The 24,955-nt window shown below is 39.2% G+C and overlaps 1 pseudogene across 1 annotated transcript; it reads left to right on the forward strand.

The window, feature by feature from the left end:
- Positions 1–7: 7 nt before the first annotated feature.
- On the forward strand, positions 8–23,490 carry LOC308678929 (vomeronasal type-2 receptor 26-like; annotated as a pseudogene). The gene is made up of 9 exons: positions 8–201; positions 1,014–1,404; positions 1,768–2,625; positions 2,919–3,146; positions 6,253–6,332; positions 15,971–16,262; positions 17,778–18,005; positions 20,968–21,094; positions 22,589–23,490. The product of its transcript is annotated as a vomeronasal type-2 receptor 26-like (transcript).
- The last annotated feature ends 1,465 nt before the right edge of the window (positions 23,491–24,955 follow it).

Below are 24,955 nucleotides of genomic sequence, written 5' to 3' on the forward strand. Positions count from 1 at the left end.
TGTGTTGATGTTCTTAGTACAGCCTCATATGTGGCACCAAGTACAGGTCAATTTCTGCAGCATTAATGAACTCCATATCCCTCACCAGTATGATCAGCCAGGTGATTTAATCATTGGTGGGCTTACTTCTCATCTCCTGTCTTCTCTTGATTATGAAGACTTCACAGACCATGTACCCATCTCTCAAATTCTTAATCTCTTGTAAGATATTTTTTAAATTTTGCTCGGTATAATTGACTAATCCCACCTTTGTATACTTTGATATATAGGAAGACATTATTTATATGTTTAAGTGTTTGTGTGTGTGTTAAATTGAAATATATTCAATTTATAAAATTTATAACCTCTATTATTTCTGTGATGAAAGGTTGTTGATTACTGTTCTCATTATTGGAAAGTTATGCTGATTGCTACTTCAGAACCTTTCATATTAGACACAATTTGCTAGGCAATCTATTGATTTAATTCTTTGTATGTTATATCATAATTATTAATTTCTACTGGCCCTGAACAACCTAGAAAGAAGTGGTCATAGAAGTAAATAAAAAATGTTAGGGGCTTGTTCAATTGTTTGTGAGCATCAAATGAGAACATACACATAGAGTGCAACAGGGCTCATTACTAAATGAACATGTACGAGTTGTCAGGGGATACTATATCTATAGCTTATATTTACTTACAATATAAATAAATATTTATATTTTGGGGGATCAGAACAAAATCTGATACCATGTCTACGGTCTTGTTCACTCATTGTTTTCGTGCTTCTTTTTAAGTATCGTTTGTTTGGTGCTTAATGGCAGAGAATTCTTTTTCTTTTGTTAGAATGCTTTCTTGACTTTGTTTTTGTTAGTTTTAATTGTCATCAAAGTCTTCACTTTGCTGATTTTATAATATCTTGAAATATCTTCACTTGAGATATTTTGCAATATAATTTGATTGGCTTTTCATTTTGTTCTTATCCTTGGAAACAGACACAGATTTTCATGAAGGTTATAACATTGTTATGACAGGGAACAAGTGAAACTCAAGCAAGTGAAAGTTACAGAGTCAGATATCCCCAGTTTAAATAAAGAAATGATAACGGCTTGGATGTGCTATTCTCATTTCAGCGTTGTACCAAAGAATTATCAACACATTCTGGCCTTGGTATTTGCTGTCAAGGAGATCAATGGGAACCCCAGTATTTTGCCGAATGTCACCTTGGGATTCCAAATCTATGACAGTTACTTCAATGAAAGGATGACCTTCCAGGGTACTCTTGGTCTTCTTTCTATTCAGGATAGATTTGTACCCAATTACAGATGCAACAGGCAGAAAAATCAAATGGCAGTCATTGGAGGACTGGATTTTGATACATCCCTGCACATGTCATCCATCTTGATGATCTACAACATGCCCCAAGTATGAAATTAGCTTGGTAACTTCACAGCTATTTCATCTTTTTCCTTCTTTGAATCAAAAATTCGTGTATCATCAGAGAAACATGTAAAATTTTGGCAATAGTTACAGACATTTTCTTCCATTTTGGTTGAAATTAGCTTGGTAACTTCACAGCTCATTTATCTTTCTCCTTCTTTTAATCGAGAATTGTGTGGCATGAGAGGAACTTGGAAAATTTGGGCAACAGTCATGGAACAAGTCCTGATGTATTATATTTTTGCTTATCTCTGAATTAGGTTTCTTCATTAATGTAACAGTATGCTAAATTAAAATCCAAATTTCATCTATCGCACTTGCTAGAAATCAATATTCTTTGCCTTTTAGCTCAGTTATGGTTCCTTTGCTCCAGGTGATCAAATTCAGGCACCTTTTTACTACCGAATGGTTTCAAATGAAGCTCACCAGCATGCTGGCATTGTTGAATTACTTCTACATTTTGGATGGAAGTGGGTTGGATTCCTTGCTGTGGATAATGAAAGTGGAGAGATATTTCTGCAGAAACTTCAGCTTCTGTTTTCCCAAAAAGGCATCTGCTATGCTTTCTCAGAGAGAATCCCCAAAGCCACATATATAGAGGAATATATCAATATGCAGCAAAAGTGGATTCACATCCATCAAGTGATAGTCAAAAGCAAAGCCAACGCTGTTGTTGTCTATGGGGAAATATTCTCCATGTTTTCTTTACAAACATTAATTGGATTAGGTGAAATGGAAAATATGACTCGTTCATCTATGGGCAAGGTGTGGATTATGACCGCTCAGCTGGATTTTGCATCCACGTCCTATCAGATGAGGGAGGATACTCGTGTTTTCCATGGTTCCATAAGTTTCACAGTTCCTTCGGGTGAGGTTCAAGGGTTCAAATCCTTTCTCCAACAGAGAGATATTTTTCAGACAAATGAGGACAGTTTTCTGGAGCATTTCTGGACACAAACATTCAGATGTTTATTTCCAGATTCCAAGATGGTGAAACATAACAGTGAAGCCTGTAGTGGACAAGAGAAACTGGAGAACCTTCCTTCCCTGGCCTTTGAAATGAGCATGACTGGCCACAGCTACAGTGTCTTCAATGCTGTCTATGTTGTGGCACACGCTTTACATGCCTTGTATCAGTCCAAGTCCAAACACAGAGCAATAATGGAAAGGGAGAAACTGAAGTTTCAGGATCTGCATGCTTGGCAGGTGAGCCCTTTTCTTAGAGAGAACCATAGTTGGAAAATAAAGCTCCAGAGAGCAATGTACACCATTTTCCTTCCACCAAGCTTCTTTGCTTACAGTTTCATGTCCCTTTGTCACAGCACAAGTACCACAACTGTTGTTGGTGTTGCCGCACTGAATGTGCCATCCTCTATTAAGGACTATGGGCTATGGTGGAGAAACCTGATGATCTGTGAGTTTGGGGAAAATACCCTTTGACCTTTGGATGTAAAAACGAACTGAATTATTTCTTTGTTTCTATGATTTTTCCAATGCAGCTGCATCCCTTTCTTCAGTGGGTGACGTTTAACAACAGTGCTGGAGAAACAGTGTTTTTGGGGAAGCACAAAGAGTTAAATGCTGGTTTTGATATCACCAACTTAGTCATTTTTCCAAATAATTCCTATATGAGAGTGAAGATTGGAAGAGTTGATGTGATGGCTACCCCAGGCAAGAGAGTTACCATTGATGGGAACAAAATGGTGTGGCACCACAGCTTTCTCCAGGTGGGACGCAGGATGGATGGAAACTGGACACAAATCTGAGAGATAAAACAAAGTGTCAGTTATTGCTCTTTGCAAAGAATTGCACTAAAGAACAAGGGTAGTATGTGGTAAATAAGTGAGTGCAGAAGTGAATATCCAAGACAACTTGTAAGTTTAGAGTAATATTCCTGTATGCAGCAAAGCAGTCCCCAAAATGGGGCAATTACTTAAGTCTTGAATTTTGATCCTGTGATTATGGAGATTTTGCAGCATTAGTAAGCATGTTGATATGCTGTGAGTCACTTTTTTCAGGTCCATTGTAACTTCAAAGGTGATGTTGAGGACTATCAATTCTGCTGCTAATTGTATTCTGTATTCTTCTCCAATAAAAGGTCTCTATCTGAAAATTCAGAAACAATGGCAGTATTGAAGGAAAAACATTTTAATAAATGTAATATTCAAATTTTGAGTTCTTGAAACAGAAGAATTATTCCATAAATGTCTTCATATTTCTCTGAAGCATTTATTTTAAAACAAGTTTTATTGGTTTTCCAGTTTAACATCTATACATTTAGAAAGCAACATGGTAACTTGGTAATGAAAAATTTAGTAACAGAGTTTTTAGTACATACTTCAAGTTACGTTATCAAAACACCCTTCTCTATTTCCCTTAATATTTAATATAATATCCTTAAACTAATAAATTTCTAAGAATAACATGGTCAGTTAAAAAATTTGTCAGTCCAATTTTAATTAAACATATCCATGTCCTGTTTTTACATTTTACCTAATTTTGATTTTGGTTATAGTATTCAAGTTTAGCCTTTAACATCCAAAATAATATTCACAACCCAAATTTCCCTTATTTCACTACACCAAAAATTGTAGCATCTAACATACACACAATAGTTGAATAACTAAACTCTACTTAATAAACATTTTCTTTCTCATCCTGATACATCACACGTTACCAATACAACAACCTATATTTATCAATCATACGTAACCAAATTCTTTAATTTTTACCTAATTCTTAGTTCTTAGTTGAAATATTCAAACATCTTTTAACATCAAACGTAGGATCCATAAGCCAAATTTCCATTATTTCAGTACACAAATTATAATATCTAAGCCTGATAACTACATAAGCACATTCTAGTTTGATCTCATAAACATTTTCTATTTCAGATCCTAATATAATCACACTTTACTAAAGGAATAGCCTTTAGTAGCTCTCTAACAACTCATTTTTTAAATCTAACTCTAGTTTTCTTTTTCTACCAATCAGGTTTCCAAACCAAAACCTTTAGGTTGCCAGATAGGTCTCCCTTCACTCCAGCACCTATTATTTGAATCGAAGGAGACCATCTAACCATCAACAATCCACAAAAATGAAACCATTTGTGATCATTAGGTTGTTGCCCTGTTAATTCAAATCTCTGTATTTGCTCTGATGTCTTTGTCTTCAGTTCGGTCTGGTCTTTTCTTTCCTCTGGGTTCATCTGATTTGAGTAGAAGGTCTTATCCAGTTTTGTAGTTGCTGCTTGGATATCCAGGCTTTCAATAAGCTGTCTTTGTTGATCTTTAGCATCCTCTATTTTGGCATTACTGTCTTCTGCTTGATATAACTCTGGAGTTATAAGCTCTTTAGATGAGGTCAAGATTTGAGTATTAAGTTTTTCCATACTTTGTTGTTGTTCCTTAAAGTTCTCTGTCTTAGTGATAGTTCCTTGTACTTTTAAAATTGTAGGGTCTTTGGATGGATTTGGATATTAGATTTTTCGATATCTTGTTGTTGTTGCTTATATTCCTCTGTCTTAATAATAGTTTGTTCCAATTTTTGTAATTTTTGTAATTTTTGTAATTTGGATTGTAATTTTTGTAATTTTTGTAATTTTTTGTAATTTTTGTAATTTGGATTGTAATTTCTTTAGTTGAAGTCTGGGTTTCAGTCTGTGGATTGAGGCTAACACTTTTATCTTTCAGTCTAGAGTTAATTATCTCAGTGGCTTCAAGATTTTTTTCAAGTATGAGATTATAGTCAATCGAAGTTTGTGGCTGGTCTCCCTCCATTTCTGGAATAGTTATAGATAGTCCTTTAGTGGAGACTAATTTTTAAACAAGAGTCAGTAAATGTTCACCTCCACAGATCTTGAAAGCTAAATTCACCTCCCAGCTCTTTCAAGTTTTTATCTTTAGCTAGTGCCCAGGACAAATCCAAATTATAAACAGATTTATTTGCCAGTAATGTTTACTTGCTGTATCAGGCTTAGCCACATGATGTCCCCAGAGCATGTAAAATCCTTCTCAGAGTAAATTTTTATCAAATTTAAATCCTTCTACATCTTTTTTTCTTTTTTCTCCTTTTTTTTTAAACAAATAGATAAGGTAGCCAGTTCCTGTGAAGATAGGAGTTTTTGGGGTCACCAAATATAAAAGGGATGTAGATCCAATTAGTTAGTTATGTTTTTTCAAGGTTTTTTTTCCCCGGTGTATTCAAACACCAACATTTAAAAGGGTGGAAAGAAAAAAAGTTCTCTACCCTCTCTCCTCGCAAGGGGAAGCAGATTCAAGAGGCTTTTAACAGGAAAAAGTAAAAAGTTGGAATAAAGAGAAGGCAGGTCTCACCCAGTTTCTCCACTGTGCTTTCAAGTGCTTGATTGTAAGTTTGGCCTCAGCAGGAAATGGCAGAAGCGATGGGCCATGGGAGCGGCCGATCCTTTCTTCGTCAGTCCGAAGAGCTGCTCCAGGTAAACAGGAGGGCTGCCACCCTTCCACCATCGATTGGAGGGTCCTCTCCCCTGCTCATCGCCTCTCCAAGGCAACCTCCGACCCCTTTACAGGGGCCCCCTGGTGAAAGAAAGCCAGACGACGTGAGGAGTGATCACCTCTTATGTCTGCCAGCACCGCGATCCAGAACCAGAAGCCATATTTCTCAGAAGTATTGATGGTCTAAGGATATTAATAGTTTGTAAAATCTGACAGTGAGGACGGCAGAACCATGCATTTATTATGAGAAATGTGAGATTATTTGTGTTATTCAGTTATGATTTATGTCCATGTTTTCTTCAAATGAACAGGTACCGCCTGTTTCTGTGTGTAACCCAAACTGCCTTCCTGGTTCCAGCAAAAAGAAGAAGGAAGGGGCAAAATTCTGCTGCTATGATTGTTCTCCATGTCCTCCGGGCAAAGTTTCCACTGAGAAGGGTAAGAGACAGCACAGAAGGGCTTGGCTGCAATCCATCCTTAAGCTGCTAGCCTCTCATGCACAAGCCAGTTCTTTGGCCAGGGTAACAAGTCATGTACCTCCCAGAAAATGCTTATTCCAATTGGTGCATTTTCCTGGTTCTGAACCCCTCCTGGCCTGCCGAGAAAGAAAGTATTGATCACTTTCCTTTCTATAGTTGTTCTTTGAAGAATTGTAGTCTCCATGGTTAGACTCTTTCCATAAGCTAACGTCCACAGTGTAATATTTACTGGAGCAAGACCATTTTTCCACAGCTCACTTGAATTCAGTGCTCACAATCAGTTCATCTCAGTTGATAAAGAGGTCCTTGGGTTCATGGGAAGAATAATAGTAAGCAATACCAACAGCAATAGCAATAACTCTTAGACAGTGCTTCACAGCCTTCTCTAACCAGTTTACAAAGTCAGTATGTTGCCCCCAACAATCCGGGAGCTCATTTTACTGACCCTGGAAGGATGGGAGGCTGTGAGTCACCCTTGAGCCAATGAGAATCAAATTGCTGGCAGTTGATAGAATTAGCCTGCAATACTGCATTTTAAACACTGCACCACCATGGGTCAGCACATACAACAGCTGCTAAAATAATGAATACCCACAGAAATGGTTACTTTCAGTTTAAAATAATTTAGACTTACTAAGGGCACCTTCTGACTGGCAACTCTTGTTACCGTATTTTCCGGCGTATAAGGCAACCCGGCGTATAAGACGACCCCCTACTTTTAATGTTAAATTATAGGGTTTGGGCTAATAACTCAATATTTCACTTCCTGGCACACAATCTGCATATTAACAACTCGTTAATAAATAAAAGAGGTAAACTTCGTGACCCTCCCAGCCCGTGCATAAAACAGAAATGGAAAGGCTTAAGCCTTTCCGTTCCCAAATACCAAGGTTTCCCCCGAGTTTTGCGCGGTTAAACAAACGGGATTTGCGTATTAATGTTTCTCCACGGAGCACAAAATTTGCCCGAATTAAGGAAAGTGGGGAGCTAAAGAATGTGGGGCTACAGGGAATACCTCTGGCACGACAGGCAACCCTGGGAAACATGAGGACTGTAGTGGCACACTCAGTTTGCACAATCCGATCCAGAAAGCGCCTGGAGGCTCCTTCGTTACTTCTAACTGCAGAACGTCTCCACGTCCTGCCCGCCTTGCCTTTTAAACCCCGCCCCCTTTTCCCCTGTAACATTTCTCTGCTCCGCCTGCTCTGTGATTTGCCCAGCTTTGCTCCTTCCCCGCCAAATGGGCACCTCGCCTTCTTTTCTCTGAGCTCTCTTGCCTGGTGTGCTGCTGCTCTCAGTTCCGGGCAAGGGGCGCCAAGTGGCTGCAGACAAGAGGCGCTCCATCTCTCTTTCCCCCCACCCTCCCACCGCCCAAAACCCGAAGATTGATTGGCAGATTCACCACGCTGAAAAGAGCACCGCGCGCGCTGGAGACAATTCACGGGCAGCGGCAATGCGCGAAGCCGAGGCGTGACCGGGCAAGCAATTCTGGTCGGCGCGAGTCAGGTGGTGCCTCGGCAGGAGCAAAGGTACTCCCTTCCTACGGTCGAGCGGGGCGCCTCTGGGGACTGCCTGCCCCTCCTCTCATCGGGGACCTGACGGCCAGCATTGGAGGCACTAGCATGGCCAGTCCTAGAGAGAGCAATGGCGGCAGCTGCAGTAGCCGCCCCAGAAGCTGACGAGAGTTTGCCCTCCTTCGCTGTTCGCCATCAGCTGCTTTACCACGGGTCGCCATTGCCTGCCTCCATTCAGCCCAGGGCTCCAGCCAAGCGGGAGTCGTGTTTCTGTGAAGAGGCGGCGGCCGTGGCAGCGGCAAGGGACTCAAGAAAACTTCCTGTCGCTGGGGAAGGACGATGAAGTCACCCCCGGCAGCGGCTGCCCGAGATGACGGGCGCGGGCTAGTCCCGCTCTTCTCATCAGGGACCTGTCAGCCAGCATTGGAGGCGCTAGCACGGCCAGTCCTAGAGAGAGCAATGGCAGCACCTGCAGTAGCCGCCCCAGAAGCTGACGAGAGTTTGCCCTCCATCACCCGTTTGCCGTCAGCCGCTTTACCACGGGTTGCCATGCCTACCTCCATTCACCCAGCGATCCCGCCGCCCAGCAGAAAAGAGAAAAGATCCGAAGGTTTTTTCCGGCGTATAAGATGACCCGGCGTATAAGACGACCCCCCAACTTTTGAGGTGATTTTCATGGCTTAAAAAGTCGTCTTATACGCCGGAAAATACGGTAAATGTATAGTACCCATATGCCACACACTGATTCCTTTTGCACTTGACACTTTCTTGTTGCATCTTCTGGTGGAAAGGAGGGAGGGAGAGAGGAAGGAAGGAAGGAAGGAAGGAAGGAAGGAAGGAAGGAAGGAAGGAAGGAAGGAAGGAAGGAAGGAAGGAAACTACGATTTTATCTTTCATCAAGTTAAAAAAATTAAAAGCTTTTCAGAAGTTGAGCTGAGTAAAACCTTATTTGGCCTCAGTCTCCCTTTCTACCTTAACTCAACTGTCGCAAACCAAGCACAGCATAGGCAGATAATTAAATGGTACAGAAACAGGAAAAAAGTGGAATTCAGCTGGTTCCCCAACTGAATTAAAAACAAAAAAGGAAAACCCACCACTACTACACTAGCAGTGATCATTTCAGAAGCGACCATATATTGTAGTTGTTCAGCCAAATACAAAATAGCTGTACATCATTGCAACCAGTGACTAGAAAGGAAGTGTATTCCCATCATAGCACAGAGTAGATAGTTTGAAACAAAATGTCCCTTGAAACGAAGCCCAGTTTTACTTTTACTAGGAGACGTTGCTTTTGATATGCAGCAAGAAAGGATATTTGTGGGGGGGGGGAGAGCGGGGTTCCTTTCTCAATGACTGGAAGGAGGTGCTGGATGGCGTGCTCTAGTAGACCAATTTTCTGCTAGAAAACCTGGGTGTGTAGATGATTCCAGAATTTTCCATAGATACATTGTAAATCACCTTAGTCTACTTTGCTTTGCACCTCTTCTTTCTAGACATGGATATATGTACCATGTGTCCAGAAGATCACTATCCAAACAAGAATAAATCTCATTGTATTCCAAAGACAATCAACTATCTCTCGTTGAAAGAACCTCTGGGGATAAGCTTAGCTTTTTTTGCTGTTTTATTTTCTCTGCTCACAGTCCAGGTCCTGGTCATCTTCATTAAGCATCAGGACACACCAATTGTCCGTGCCAACAACCGGGATCTCACCTACGCTCTCCTCTTCTCCCTCCTACTCTGCTTTCTCTGCTCCTTCCTTTTCCTCAGCCCGCCCAGAAAAGTGACCTGTCTCCTCCGACAAGTGGCTTTTGGATCTATTTTCACCCTAACTGTTTCTTGCATCTTGGCCAAAACCATCACTGTGATTCTTGCCTTCATGGCCACCAAACCAGGATCTAGAATGAGAAAATGGATGGGGAAGAGACTGGCCATTTCCATTGTGTTTTATTGTTCTCTTTTCCAAATAGTCCTTTGTGTCTTATGGTTGGGAATCTCACCCCCCTTCCCAAATCTAGACATGCATTCAATTTTTGGAGAAATAATACTTGAATGTAATGAAGGATCAGCCACCATGTTTTACTGTGTGTTAGGTTACATGGGCTTTCTAGCTACAATCAGCTTTGTTGTAGCCTTTTTAGCTAGGAAACTGCCTGACAGTTTTAATGAGGCCAAATTCATCACCTTCAGCATGTTGGTGTTCTGTAGTGTTTGGGTATCATTTGTTCCAGTCTATTTAAGCACAAAAGGAAAATACACAGTTGCTGTGGAGATCTTCTCCATCCTGGCCTCCAGTGCTGGTCTACTCATCTCCATCTTTGGCTCCAAATGTTACGTTATATTATTGAGGCCCAATCTGAACAATAAGGAACAACTAATAAAGTGGAAGTGCTGATGAAGTGTTTTATCCTTGTTTTCAACATGACCTCCAACTGAAGTGCAGAACATGAATTGGGATGTGTGTTGAGCATTTTGGCCAAACTGTCCAGCATCCAAAGCAGGTTTTTTCACAGGTACTATACTATAGGCTCCATAAATTACTGAACTTTAGTATTCTCGTTGAATCCTGGTGGAGATTGTGCTTATTTCTTCTGCCAAGATTCTGGGTTAAATTCATTTCAGAAAGTCAGATGTCATTGTATGATTACCCTTGAGAAGGGAGCATATACTGCATTAGTTTTAATTTCCAACATTACCGTAAATACTTTTCCCCATGAAAATCCTATCTTGTATGTGAATTTTATAGCTGGAGAAACTGTATGGATTTATAGGTAATACAGCATACTAATCTCACTGCTGTGTACCCTTAGTACACTTTGACTCTATGCACCAATGGCATCTGGTAGTGCATCACTTCTGCCTATATTCTGCCAATATAGTTTGCCAGTGGGACAGCTAAGTGTGCAGTTTCCTCCATCATCCTCATGCTTCATCATCCTCATTCCTCATCCTCATCATTCTTAGCTAGTGACATAAAATGAATGAACCTTTATTGTCAAAGTACAACCATCTATACACTGAGATTGGCTGAGCCTCCCTTCATGCCCCCCCAATTCACAGTGACAACAAACCCACCATCGTGTTACACCATGTGAACTAATTGCACAACACACCAGCCTCGCAAGTCAATCATACATAAAATTATAAAATTATTTCCCATTCAAGAGCCTGACAGCCCACAGATAGAAGCTGTTCTTCAGCCTGTTGGTATGGCTGGCTATACTCCTGTATCTTCTACCTGATGGTAGGAGAATAAAGAGGTACTGACCAGGGTGTGGAGTCTAACATGGAATCTTTCAGTGGCAGTGAGAACTATAGTACCACCCTAAATGTTCTCTGCAACACATCAGTTTCCATCAAGAGCAACATGGAGGGACTATCATATCAATGCTATCCAGGTCTTTTGAATCCCATTGTACAGCAGAATCTGAGATGGAAGTGGCTTAGCAATAAATGAAACATTTCCAACACTACTATAGCACACATAGCATAAATTCATGACATTATAGACAACGGCATAGTCCTGCTGGCCTGAGATTTCCATTGTCCCCACCACAGGATGCTTTTTAGATGAGACACTAAATGTTTCTCTGTTCATAATATTGAGCTGATGCACAAAGGAGTCAAAAGCAAAGGAGTTCTTAGCAAGAAGAGTACCGTGCAAAGTGTGGTTAATGTTTAATACTGCATACTTTCCTGGGAAATGGCCTGGAATTCACAGCAATATTATGCTTAAGAGCTTTCAGGATATTCTGTCCTTGATATTTGTTGTCAAGCTGATCTTTGGAAAACTTACAAACTGGCCTATCACCATTTTAGGATTCCACATTTTTAACAGCCATTGCAACTTCTTGCCAGAGATTTATGGTTGTAACAAATCAAAACTTTATTTGTATTAATAAATGGTGTTATAAAAAGGGAAAAAGGGAAAGATAATGTGTACATCTTGAGAAATCTCATACAAAAATGACTTTTCAGCATGCCTGAATAAAATATAATTTTACTGTTTTTTAAAAAATGAACATCACCCAGAGTATTGCACAGAAGCTCCCCTCTCCCCCATTGTATTGTTACATTTTTTTTGAAAAAATATAAGAAATAGATGAAACAAATAAAAGAATCAGATATAAGTAGTGAAATACATGTGGATAAGCAACAGGTGTGAAATGTCATAAAACTAATATGTTTTAATGCATCATTCTTGTTGTTGTTAGTTGTGAAGTCATGTCCGACCCATCGTGACCCCATCAACAACGTTACTCCAGGCCTTCCTGTCCTCTACCATCTTCTGGAGTCCATTTAGTCTCACGCCTACTGCTCCAGCCACCTGATTCTCTGTCGTCCCCTTCTTCTCTTGCCCTCAACCTTTCCCAGCATTAGGCTCTTCTCCAGTGAGTCCTTCCTTTTCATTAGGTGGCCAAAGTATTTGAGTTTCAACTTCAGGATCTGGCCTTCTAAAGAGCAGTCAGGGTTGATCTCCTCTAGGACTGACCGGTTTGATCACCTTGCAGTCCAAGGGATTCACAGGAGTCTTCTCCAGCACCATATACATCATAGAAGCTGATATATTTTACATTGGTTTCCAAATTAAAACCTGTGTCCCTGTTAAACTTTAAGATAAAAAACTGAGTTAACCTAATTCAAGCCATTAAAAAATTATAGGTAATAAACAATGTCCTAAAATCAATAGTTATAGATTACATTTAAGGTTTGAATTCAAAAACCCAGATTTTGGATGTTGCATGATTCCATGTTAAAGAGATTAGCTCAAGAATAATTTTTAATTTTAATTAAAATAAATGTATGAGGTTCAGTGTATGAGGTTCTTCTAGACACCAAGGTATATTCTCACAATTTGTAACAAGAATATGAAAAAATAAGAGGTTCTTCAAAAAAACAAAATCCATTTTTTTCCAATGAAAAAAGAGTATTCTTGCCACTGCTAATGTCAACAGTATCAGTCCAGTATATTTTGAAGGGCTATATTATTTATATGAAATTAATAAATTTTTCTCAGATTGGAATGAAATTATTACCTTCAGAATTTAATCTATTCTACAATGTACTAAAAAGATATCATGGTGGTATTTGTAAAGATTACAAAATTTTTGTTTACAATTATTAGGAGAGAAAACTCAGCTTTCATCCTCTTCTTTTAACACATGGGGCTTTCCATTGTCCATAAGGGGTTTTAATATAAGGGTAGGTTATTACATATTTTTTGTCCAGCTTTGCTAGCAACAGGCTTTTTGCCAATGGAGGTTGTTTCAAGCCTGCCTTGACCCTTTATGAGTGCTCAAGATTTTCCTAACTGTGTCCTCACATTGTTATTTCTCAATTGTTCCCTATTTCCCTGGCTGCTTTTCTGCACCTTTTCAGCAATTGCAGCTTGCATTTCTTACTAACTAAAACAGGTGTGCAGGCATGAAGAAAGGATGGATTGGTTCAAGCTCACAAACAGAAAATATTACTAAAAATCGGACATAACCCTTATTGGAGAATGTCCCACCCCACACAACTAGCAAAACAAAAAAATAAAACACTAACACATCTTTAATAGTAATCTGGGGAAAGAAGAGATTAAGATGGAAAGTATAACTTCCCAGCTAAAGGGGGTCTTTGGAACATCTCTCTTCCCACATCATCTGATTGTAATGCCTGTGTCATGGTTCCGACAGATGAAACTCTTCAAAAGAATTTCGAGGCATTGTTTACCTTAAAGAATCTTTTATTCGGGAAGCATAACATTGGCACTACATAGCTGAAGCCCAAAACTGAATTCCATTCCCCTTAGCACAAAGTAGCAAATCACAATTCCCTCCTCCAACTAACAGTCATAAATCACATTCCCCAATTAGCTTGAAACGGCGGGCTACCTCTCCACAACTCTCCAGCCTGCCAAATCGTTATCAACTCTGGGCTCAGTAACCTTGAATTCCCATGACTTTAAATTGTTGTTATCACTAACTGGACTCTCATCCACATCCCCCTCCCAGCATCAATCAGCTCCAAAAGAGAAAGAGAAAAATGAATGCATTTCCATCTGTTATCAAAGCAATAACACCCGATGTTAGCAGCATTGATAGCCTGCTTATGTGAAAACTCCTCATTCTCCACTTCCTTCCTGCAGTCTCTCATGGGTGTGGGGAAAAAGGAAACTGCAGGAACCACAGAGTTTGTCTGCCAACTAGAGGAGGTGGATCATGATGGATGAGGCTGGACTCTCAGCCAAGGGAGCCATGTATCATGATTCTTAGAATTTTGCATCTTACAGCTGTACAGAGAGCCAAATAGCATGGGCTAATTCTAGGTTCCTAGTAAGGGTACATCAAGCATACCAAGATTCAGGACAAAATAATAGGGTTTCTGTATGTGTGTGGGGGGGTGTCTTCAATAAAGGATGGTATACCAGCAAAGCAGCTGGGAAATTGGGTGAAGAAAAGGAACCAGAAAGACATTTTAGGTCTGAATCCTCCCCATCTTTATTGGAAAGGAATGACAGAATTTGTAGACTAACATATCTGGAATCACTTCATTTCGCTGTTACTGTGTTGCTATCAGATGCCCTATTCTTGCTCTTTTAGTCCAACAGTCAACATTTGTTTGTCTTATTGCAATTTCTTTTTGCTTTCTCAAAAAAGCAAGAAACTCATTTGAGGAAAAAGTGGTAAACATATTTTCTTATTTTTTTCCCAAGACATCTGCTGTCAAAAAAACCCTATTATTATCTTCCCTGTAATCTTTCAATAAGGCCTCCGTTGACTGTTAACCCTCCATTATGCTTCCAACAACAGAAACAGCAGAAAAGGTAGCAAAATCCTATTGAGGCTGATCCCAGCTCTTCTCTTCAGTTTTAAGTCAGAATTCAACCAGGGCACCACAACAATTAAGTGTCATCATAAGACGCTGCTAGACCTAGGCCCATGCTCATTTCTCTGGTATAGGCAATTACTGGTCTTCTAAATGGCAAGGTTTATGGTGTTGATGTTCTTAGTACAGCCTCATATGTGGCACCAAGTACAGGTCAGTTTCTGCAGCATTAATGAACTCCATATCCCTCACCAGTATGATCAGCCAGGTGACTTAATCATTGGTGGGCTTACTTCTCATCTCCTGTCTTCTCTTGATTATGAAGACTTCACAGACCATGTACCCATCTCTCAAATTCTTAATCTCCTGTAAGATATTTTTTAAATTTTGCTCAGTATAATTGACTAATCCCACCTTTGTATACTTTGATATATAGGAAGACATTATTTATATGTTTAAGTGTTCGTGTGTGTGTTAAATTGAAATATATTCAATTTATAAAATTTATAACCTCTATTATTTCTGTAATGAAAGATTGTTGATTACTGTTCTCATTATTGGAAAGTTATGCTGATTGCTACTTCAGAACCTTTCATATTAGACACAATTTGCTAGGCAATCTATTGATTTAATTCTTTGTATGTTATATCATAATTATTAATTTCTACTGGCCCTGAACAACCTGGAAAGAAGTGGTCATAGAAGTAAATAAAAAATGTTAGGGGATTGTTCAATTGTTTGTGAGCATCAAATGAGAACATACACATAGAGTGCAACAGGGCTCACTACTAAATGAACATGTACGAGTTGTCAGGGGATACTATATCTATAGCTTATATTTACTTACAATATAAATAAATATTTATATTTTGGGGGATCAGAACAAAATCTGATACCATGTCTACGGTCTTGTTCACTCATTGTTTTCGTGCTTCTTTTTAAGTATCATTTGTTTGGTGCTTAATGGCAGAGAATTCTTTTTCTTTTGTTAGAATGCTTTCTTGACTTTGTTTTTGTTAGTTTTAATTGTCATCAAAGTCTTCACTTTGCTGATTTTATAATACCTTAAAATATCTTCACTTGGGATATTTTGCAATATAATTTGATTGGCTTTTCATTTTGTTCTTATCCTTGGAAACAGATTTTCATGAAGGTTATAACATTGTTATGACAGGGAACAAGTGAAACTCAAGCAAGTGAAAGTTACAGAGTCAGATATCCCCAGTTTAAATAAAGAAATGATAACGGCTTGGATGTGCTATTCTCATTTCAGCGTTGTACCAAAGAATTATCAACACATTCTGGCCTTGGTATTTGCTGTCAAGGAGATCAATGGGAACCCCAGTATTTTGCCGAATGTCACCTTGGGATTCCAAATCTATGACAGTTACTTCAATGAAAGGATGACCCTCCAGGGTACTCTTGGTCTTCTTTCTATTCGGGATAGATTTGTACCCAATTACAGATGCAACAGGCAGAAAAATCAAATGGCAGTCATTGGAGGACTGGATTTTGATACATCCCTGCACATGTCATCCATCTTGATGATCTACAACATGCCCCAAGTATGAAATTAGCTTGGTAACTTCACAGCTATTTCATCTTTTTCCTTCTTTGAATCAAAAATTCGTGTATCATCAGAGAAACTTGTAAAAATTTTGGCAATAGTTACAGACATTTTCTTCCATTTTGGTTGAAATTAGCTTGGTAACTTCACAGCTCATTTATCTTTCTCCTTCTTTTAATCGAGAATTGTGTGGCATGAGAGGAACTTGGAAAATTTGGGCAACAGTCATGGAACAAGTCCTGATGTATTATATTTTTGCTTATCTCTGAATTAGGTTTCTTCATTAATGTAACAGTATGCTAAATTAAAATCCAAATTTCATCTATCGCACTTGCTAGAAATCAATATTCTTTGCCTTTTAGCTCAGTTATGGTTCCTTTGCTCCAGGTGATCAAATTCAGGCACCTTTTTACTACCGAATGGTTTCAAATGAAGCTCACCAGCATGCTGGCATTGTTGAATTACTTCTACATTTTGGATGGAAGTGGGTTGGATTCCTTGCTGTGGATAATGAAAGTGGAGAGATATTTCTGCAGAAACTTCAGCTTCTGTTTTCCCAAAAAGGCATCTGCTATGCTTTCTCAGAGAGAATCCCCAAAGCCACATATATAGAGGAATATATCAACATGATGCCAAAGTGGATTCACATCCATCAAGTGATAGTCAAAAGCAAAGCCAACGCTGTTGTTGTCTATGGGGAAATATTCTCCATGTTTTCTTTACAAACATTAATTGGATTAGGTGAAATGCAAAATATGACTCGTTCATCTATGGGCAAGGTGTGGATTATGACCGCTCAGCTGGATTTTGCATCCACGTCCTATCAGATGAGGGAGGATACTCGTGTTTTCCATGGTTCCATAAGTTTCACAGTTCCTTCGGGTGAGGTTCAAGGGTTCAAATCCTTTCTCCAACAGAGAGATATTTTTCAGACAAATGAGGACAGTTTTCTGGAGCATTTCTGGACACAAACATTCAGATGTTTATTTCCAGATTCCAAGATGGTGAAACATAACAGTGAAGCCTGTAGTGGACAAGAGAAACTGGAGAACCTTCCTTCCCTGGCCTTTGAAATGAGCATGACTGGCCACAGCTACAGTGTCTTCAATGCTGTCTATGTTGTGGCACACGCTTTACATGCCTTGTATCAGTCCAAGTCCAAACACAGAGCAATAATGGAAAGGGAGAAACTGAAGTTTCAGGATCTGCATGCTTGGCAGGTGAGCCCTTTTCTTAGAGAGAACCATAGTTGGAAAATAAAGCTCCAGAGAGCAATGTACACCATTTTCCTTCCACCAAGCTTCTTTGCTTACAGTTTCATGTCCCTTTGTCACAGCACAAGTACCACAACTGTTGTTGGTGTTGCCACACTGAATGTGCCATCCTCTATTAAGGACTATGGGCTATGGTGGAGAAACCTGATGATCTGTGAGTTTGGGGAAAATACCCTTTGACCTTTGGATGTAAAAACGAACTGAATTATTTCTTTGTTTCTATGATTTTTCCAATGCAGCTGCATCCCTTTCTTCAGTGGGTGACGTTTAACAACAGTGCTGGAGAAACAGTGTTTTTGGGGAAGCACAAAGAGTTAAATGCTGGTTTTGATATCACCAACTTAGTCATTTTTCCAAATAATTCCTATATGAGAGTGAAGATTGGAAGAGTTGATGTGATGGCTACCCCAGGCAAGAGAGTTACCATTGATGGGAACAAAATGGTGTGGCACCACAGCTTTCTCCAGGTGGGACGCAGGATGGATGGAAACTGGACACAAATCTGAGAGATAAAACAAAGTGTCAGTTATTGCTCTTTGCAAAGAATTGCACTAAAGAACAAGGGTAGTATGTGGTAAATAAGTGAGTGCAGAAGTGAATATCCAAGACAACTTGTAAGTTTAGAGTAATATTCCTGTATGCAGCAAAGCAGTCCCCAAAATGGGGCAATTACTTAAGTCTTGAATTTTGATCCTGTGATTATGGAGATTTTGCAGCATTAGTAAGCATGTTGATATGCTGTGAGTCACTTTTTTCAGGTCCATTGTAACTTCAAAGGTGATGTTGAGGACTATCTATTCTGCTGCTAATTGTATTCTGTATTCTTCTCCAATAAAAGGTCTCTATCTGAAAATTCAGAAACAATGGCAGTATTGAAGGAAAAACATTTTAATAAATGTAATATTCAAATTTTGAGTTCTTGAAACAGAAGAATTATTCCATAAATGTCTTCATATTTCTCTGAAGCATTTATTTTAAAACAAGTTTTATTGGTTTTCCAGTTTAACATCTATACATTTAGAAAGCAACATGGTAACTTGGTAATGAAAAATTTAGTAACAGAGTTTTTAGTACATACCGTACTTCAAGTTACGTTATCAAAACACCCTTCTCTATTTCCCTTAATATTTAATATAATATCCTTAAACTAATAAATTTCTAAGAATAACATGGTCAGTTAAAAAATTTGTCAGTCCAATTTTAATTAAACATATCCATGTCCTGTTTTTACATTTTACCTAATTTTGATTTTGGTTATAGTATTCAAGTTTAGCCTTTAACATCCAAAATAATATTCACAACCCAAATTTCCCTTATTTCACTACACCAAAAATTGTAGCATCTAACATACACACAATAGTTGAATAACTAAACTCTACTTAATAAACATTTTCTTTCTCATCCTGATACATCACACGTTACCAATACAACAACCTATATTTATCAATCATACGTAACCAAATTCTTTAATTTTTACCTAATTCTTAGTTCTTAGTTGAAATATTCAAACATCTTTTAACATCAAACGTAGGATCCATAAGCCAAATTTCCATTATTTCAGTACACAAATTATAATATCTAAGCCTGATAACTACATAAGCACATTCTAGTTTGATCTCATAAACATTTTCTATTTCAGATCCTAATATAATCACACTTTACTAAAGGAATAGCCTTTAGTAGCTCTCTAACAACTCATTTTTTAAATCTAACTCTAGTTTTCTTTTTCTACCAATCAGGTTTCCAAACCAAAACCTTTAGGTTGCCAGATAGGTCTCCCTTCACTCCAGCACCTATTATTTGAATCGAAGGAGACCATCTAACCATCAACAATCCACAAAAACGAAACCATTTGTGATCATTAGGTTGTTGCCCTGTTAATTCAAATCTCTGTATTTGCTCTGATGTCTTTGTCTTCAGTTCGGTCTGGTCTTTTCTTTCCTCTGGGTTCATCTGATTTGAGTAGAAGGTCTTATCCAGTTTTGTAGTTGCTGCTTGGATATCCAGGCTTTCAATAAGCTGTCTTTGTTGATCTTTAGCATCCTCTATTTTGGCATTACTGTCTTCTGCTTGATATAACTCTGGAGTTATAAGCTCTTTAGATGAGGTCAAGATTTGAGTATTAAGTTTTTCCATACTTTGTTGTTGTTCCTTAAAGTTCTCTGTCTTAGTGATAGTTCCTTGTACTTTTAAAATTGTAGGGTCTTTGGATGGATTTGGATATTAGATTTTTCGATATCTTGTTGTTGTTGCTTATATTCCTCTGTCTTAATAGTAGTTTGTTCCAATTTTGTTATTTTATGGATTGTAATTTCTTTAGTTGAAGTCTGGGTTTCAGTCTGTGGATTGAGGTTAACACCTTTATCTTTCAGTCTAGAGTTAATTATCTCAGTGGCTTCAAGATTTTTTTGTGGTCTCCCTCCATTTCTGGAATAGTTATAGATAGTCCTTTAGTGGAGACTAATTTTTAAACAAGAGTCAGTAAATGTTCACCTCCACAGATCTTGAAAGCTAAATTCACCTCCCAGCTCTTTCAAGTTTTTATCTTTAGCTAGTGCCCAGGACAAATCCAAATTATAAACAGATTTATTTGCCAGTAATGTTTACTTGCTGTATCAGGCTTAGCCACATGATGTCCCCAGAGCATGTAAAATCCTTCTCAGAGTAAATTTTTATCAAATTTAAATCCTTCTACGTCTTTTTTTATTTTTTCTCCTTTTTTTAAAACAAATAGATAAGGTAGCCAGTTCCTGTGAAGATAGGAGTTTTTGGGGTCATCAAATATAAAAGGGATGTAGATCCAATTAGTTAGTTATGTTTCTTCAAGGTTTTTTTCCCCGGTGTATTCAAACACCAACATTTAAAAGGGTGGAAAGAAAAAAGTTCTCTACCCTCTCTCCTCGCAAGGGGAAGCAGATTCAAGAGGCTTTTAACAGGAAAAAGTAAAAAGTTGGAATAAAGAGAAGGCAGGTCTCACCCAGTTTCTCCACTGTGCTTTCAAGTGCTTGATTGTAAGTTTGGCCTCAGCAGGAAATGGCAGAAGCGATGGGCCATGGGAGCGGCCGATCCTTTCTTCGTCAGTCCGAAGAGCTGCTCCAGGTAAACAGGAGGGCTGCCACCCTTCCACCATCGATTGGAGGGTCCTCTCCCCTGCTCATCGCCCCTCCAAGGCAACCTCCGACCCCTTTACAGGGGCCCCCTGGTGAAAGAAAGCCAGACGACGTGAGGAGTGATCACCTCTTATGTCTGCCAGCACCGCGATCCAGAACCAGAAGCCATATTTCTCAGAAGTATTGATGGTCTAAGGATATTAATAGTTTGTAAAATCTGACAGTGAGGACGGCAGAACCATGCATTTATTATGAGAAATGTGAGATTATTTGTGTTATTCAGTTATGATTTATGTCCATGTTTTCTTCAAATGAACAGGTACCGCCTGTTTCTGTGTGTAACCCAAACTGCCTTCCTGGTTCCAGCAAAAAGAAGAAGGAAGGGGCAAAATTCTGCTGCTATGATTGTTCTCCATGTCCTCCGGGCAAAGTTTCCACTGAGAAGGGTAAGAGACAGCACAGAAGGGCTTGGCTGCAATCCATCCTTAAGCTGCTAGCCTCTCATGCACAAGCCAGTTCTTTGGCCAGGGTAACAAGTCGTGTACCTCCCAGAAAATGCTTATTCCAATTGGTGCATTTTCCTGGTTCTGAACCCCTCCTGGCCTGCCGAGAAAGAAAGTATTGATCACTTTCCTTTCTATAGTTGTTCTTTGAAAAATTGTAGTCTCCATGGTTAGACTCTTTCCATAAGCTAACGTCCACAATGTAATATTTACTGGAGCAAGAACATTTTTCCACAGCTCACTTGAATTCAGTGCCCACAATCAGTTCATCTCAGTTGATAAAGAGGTCCTTGGGTTCATGGGAAGAATAATAGTAAGCAATACCAACAGCAATAGCAATAACTCTTAGACAGTGCTTCACAGCCTTCTCTAACCAGTTTACAAAGTCAGTATGTTGCCCCCAACAATCCGGGAGCTCATTTTACTGACCCTGGAAGGATGGGAGGCTGTGAGTCACCCTTGAGCCAATGAGAATCAAATTGCTGGCAGTTGATAGAATTAGCCTGCAATACTGCATTTTAAACACTGCACCACCATGGGTCAGCACATACAACAGCTGCTAAAATAATGAATACCCACAGAAATGGTTACTTTCAGTTTAAAATAATTTAGACTTACTAAGGGCACCTTCTGACTGGCAACTCTTGTTAAATGTATAGTACCCATATGCCACACACTGATTCCTTTTGCACTTGACACTTTCTTGTTGCATCTTCTGGTGGAAAGGAGGGAGGGAGAGAGGAAGGAAGGAAGGAAGGAAGGAAGGAAGGAAGGAAGGAAGGAAGGAAGGAAGGAAGGAAGGAAGGAAGGAAGGAAACAAACTACGATTTTATCTTTCATCAAGTTAAAAAAATTAAAAGCTTTTCAGAAGTTGAGCTGAGTAAAACCTTATTTGGCCTCAGTCTCCCTTTCTACCTTAACTCAACTGTCGCAAACCAAGCACAGCATAGGCAGATAATTAAATGGTACAGAAACAGGAAAAAAGTGGAATTCAGCTGGTTCCCCAATTGAATTAAAAACAAAAAAGGAAAACCCACCACTACTACACTAGCAGTGATCATTTCAGAAGCGACCATATATTGTAGTTCTTCAGCCAAATACAAAATAGCTGTACATCATTGCAACCAGTGACTAGAAAGGAAGTGTATTCCCATCATAGTACAGAGTAGATAGTTTGAAACAAAATGTCCCTTGAAACGAAGCCCAGTTTTACTTTTACTAGGAGACGTTGCTTTTGATATGCAGCAAGAAAGGATATTTGTGGGGGGGGGGGAGAGCGGGGTTCCTTTCTCAATGACTGGAAGGAGGTGCTGGATGGCGTGCTCTAGTAGACCAATTTTCTGCTAGAAAACCTGGGTGTGTAGATGATTCCAGGATTTTCCATAGATACATTGTAAATCACCTTAGTCTACTTTGCTTTGCACCTCTTCTTTCTAGACATGGATATATGTACCATGTGTCCAGAAGATCACTATCCAAACAAGAATAAATCTCATTGTATTCCGAAGACAATCAACTATCTCTCGTTGAAAGAACCTCTGGGGATAAGCTTAGCTCTTTTTGCTGTTTTATTTTCTCTGCTCACAGTCCAGGTCCTGGTCATTTTCATTAAGCATCAGGACACACCAATTGTCCGTGCCAACAACCGGGATCTCACCTACGCTCTCCTCTTCTCCCTCCTACTCTGCTTTCTCTGCTCCTTCCTTTTCCTCAGCCCGCCCAGAAAAGTGACCTGTCTCCTCCGACAAGTGGCTTTTGGATCTATTTTCACCCTAACTGTTTCTTGCATCTTGGCCAAAACCATCACTGTGATTCTTGCCTTCATGGCCACCAAACCAGGATCTAGAATGAGGAAATGGATGGGGAAGAGACTGGCCATTTCCATTGTGTTTTATTGTTCTCTTTTCCAAATAGGCCTTTGTGTCTTATGGTTGGGAATCTCACCCCCCTTCCCAAATCTAGACATGCATTCGATTTTTGGAGAAATAATACTTGAATGTCATGAAGGATCAGCCACCATGTTTTACTGTGTGTTAGGTTACATGGGCTTTCTAGCTACAATCAGTTTTGTTGTAGCCTTTTTAGCTAGGAAACTGCCTGACAGTTTTAATGAGGCCAAATTCATCACCTTCAGTATGTTGGTGTTCTGTAGTGTTTGGGTATCATTTGTTCCAGTCTATTTAAGCACAAAAGGAAAATACACAGTCGCTGTGGAGATCTTCTCCATCCTGGCCTCCAGTGCTGGTCTACTCATCTCCATCTTTGGCTCCAAATGTTACGTTATATTATTGAGGCCCAATCTGAACAATAAGGAACAACTAATAAAACGGAAGGGCTGATGAAGTGTTTTATCCTTGTTTTCAACATGACCTCCAACTGAAGTGCAGAACATGAACTGGGGGGAGGGGTTTGAGCACTTTGGCCCTTCTATCCAATTTAATTTTTAATTTTGGGGGTTGAGACAGGATTATTACAACCTGTATGAAGTAGATACATGCTTTGGTCTACATATGTAAGATATATTTCATGAAATTATAGTATGTAATTTTAAAAGTTACTCTTGGGTCTGTCTGTCTATGGAGATTTTCTTCAGGTTTAGACTTGAATGACTGATAAGGAGACAGAGGTGCTTCTGCAATAGGGCTGCTATGGAGACCATTCTATTTATGACTGGGCATTCTTATTCTCTTATTCGGCTCCAATTTCTCCTATGGTGCTTCAGTGCATCCAAATCTCTGCCAAGAGTAGATCCCAGTCTCAGTGTCTACTGACTATTGCAGGAAATGAAGACCTAGAATCAGTTTTGCAATCCAGCAGAATGGAAATGTCCATCATAAATATCCACTGTTTTTCACCCAGGATTGTCTGAGGCTGAAAAGAGTGGTCTTCCACTGCATATCAGAGCAAATGCAGAGCAAATAAAGTGCACATGGTCCTAATTTATAAATTATTAAGGGAGCATGTTGAAATGTTAGCACCAGCTACACTGAAGAGCATATATGGGTTTGTAGGCAATACAGGGTACCAACCTCACTGCTATATAAACTTTTACACTCTGACTTTATGTGCCTATAGCACATGACAACGCATCACTTTTGCCTATAATCTGCCAGTATAGCCAACCAGTGGGACAACTGAGAGTGCAGTTTCATGCATGATCCTCATGCAGCTGGCTGAGTGATATAAGAGAAGCCTAATATTGAAAGGAGACAAAGCAAAGAAGCACAAACTGAGAGAATCAACACATTTTCCTTTTATCCTTCTTTCTCATTAGCACCTGTCATACCAGTCTTTTTATTTTAAATGCATAAGAGGAGAGGATGCTTTTTAGATGAGACATTGAACCTTTCTCTGTTCATAATACCGAGCTGATGCCCAAAGACTCAAAAGCAAGGGAGTTCTCAGCAAGAAAAACAGTGCAAAGTGGGTTAATGCCTAATACTGCAGATTTTCGTGGAAAATGGCCTAAAGTTCATAGCAACAATATGCTAAAGACCTTTCAGCATCCTCTAGCCTTGATATTTGCTGTCAAGCTGATTTTTTAAAATATCTGGCCAAATATAATTCCACATTTAGAAGAGTTATTCTAAACCATTTGTTTCCTACCAGAGATTTGTGGCTGACTGTGCAGTGACGTGTGGCAAATATATACTGTATTTTTTTTAATGAATAGTGTCTTAAAAAAAAGAAAGTTCTTGTCTAAAAATCTCATGGAAAAATGAGTTTTCAGCATGTTTGAATAAAATATAATTTATTTTTTAAAAATGAAAGGCACCAGAATTATTGCGCAGAAGCTGATGCTCT

Source organism: Vipera berus (genome assembly GCF_964194415.1).
Source record: "Vipera berus genome assembly, chromosome: Z".
Lineage (NCBI taxonomy): Eukaryota > Metazoa > Chordata > Lepidosauria > Squamata > Viperidae > Vipera > Vipera berus.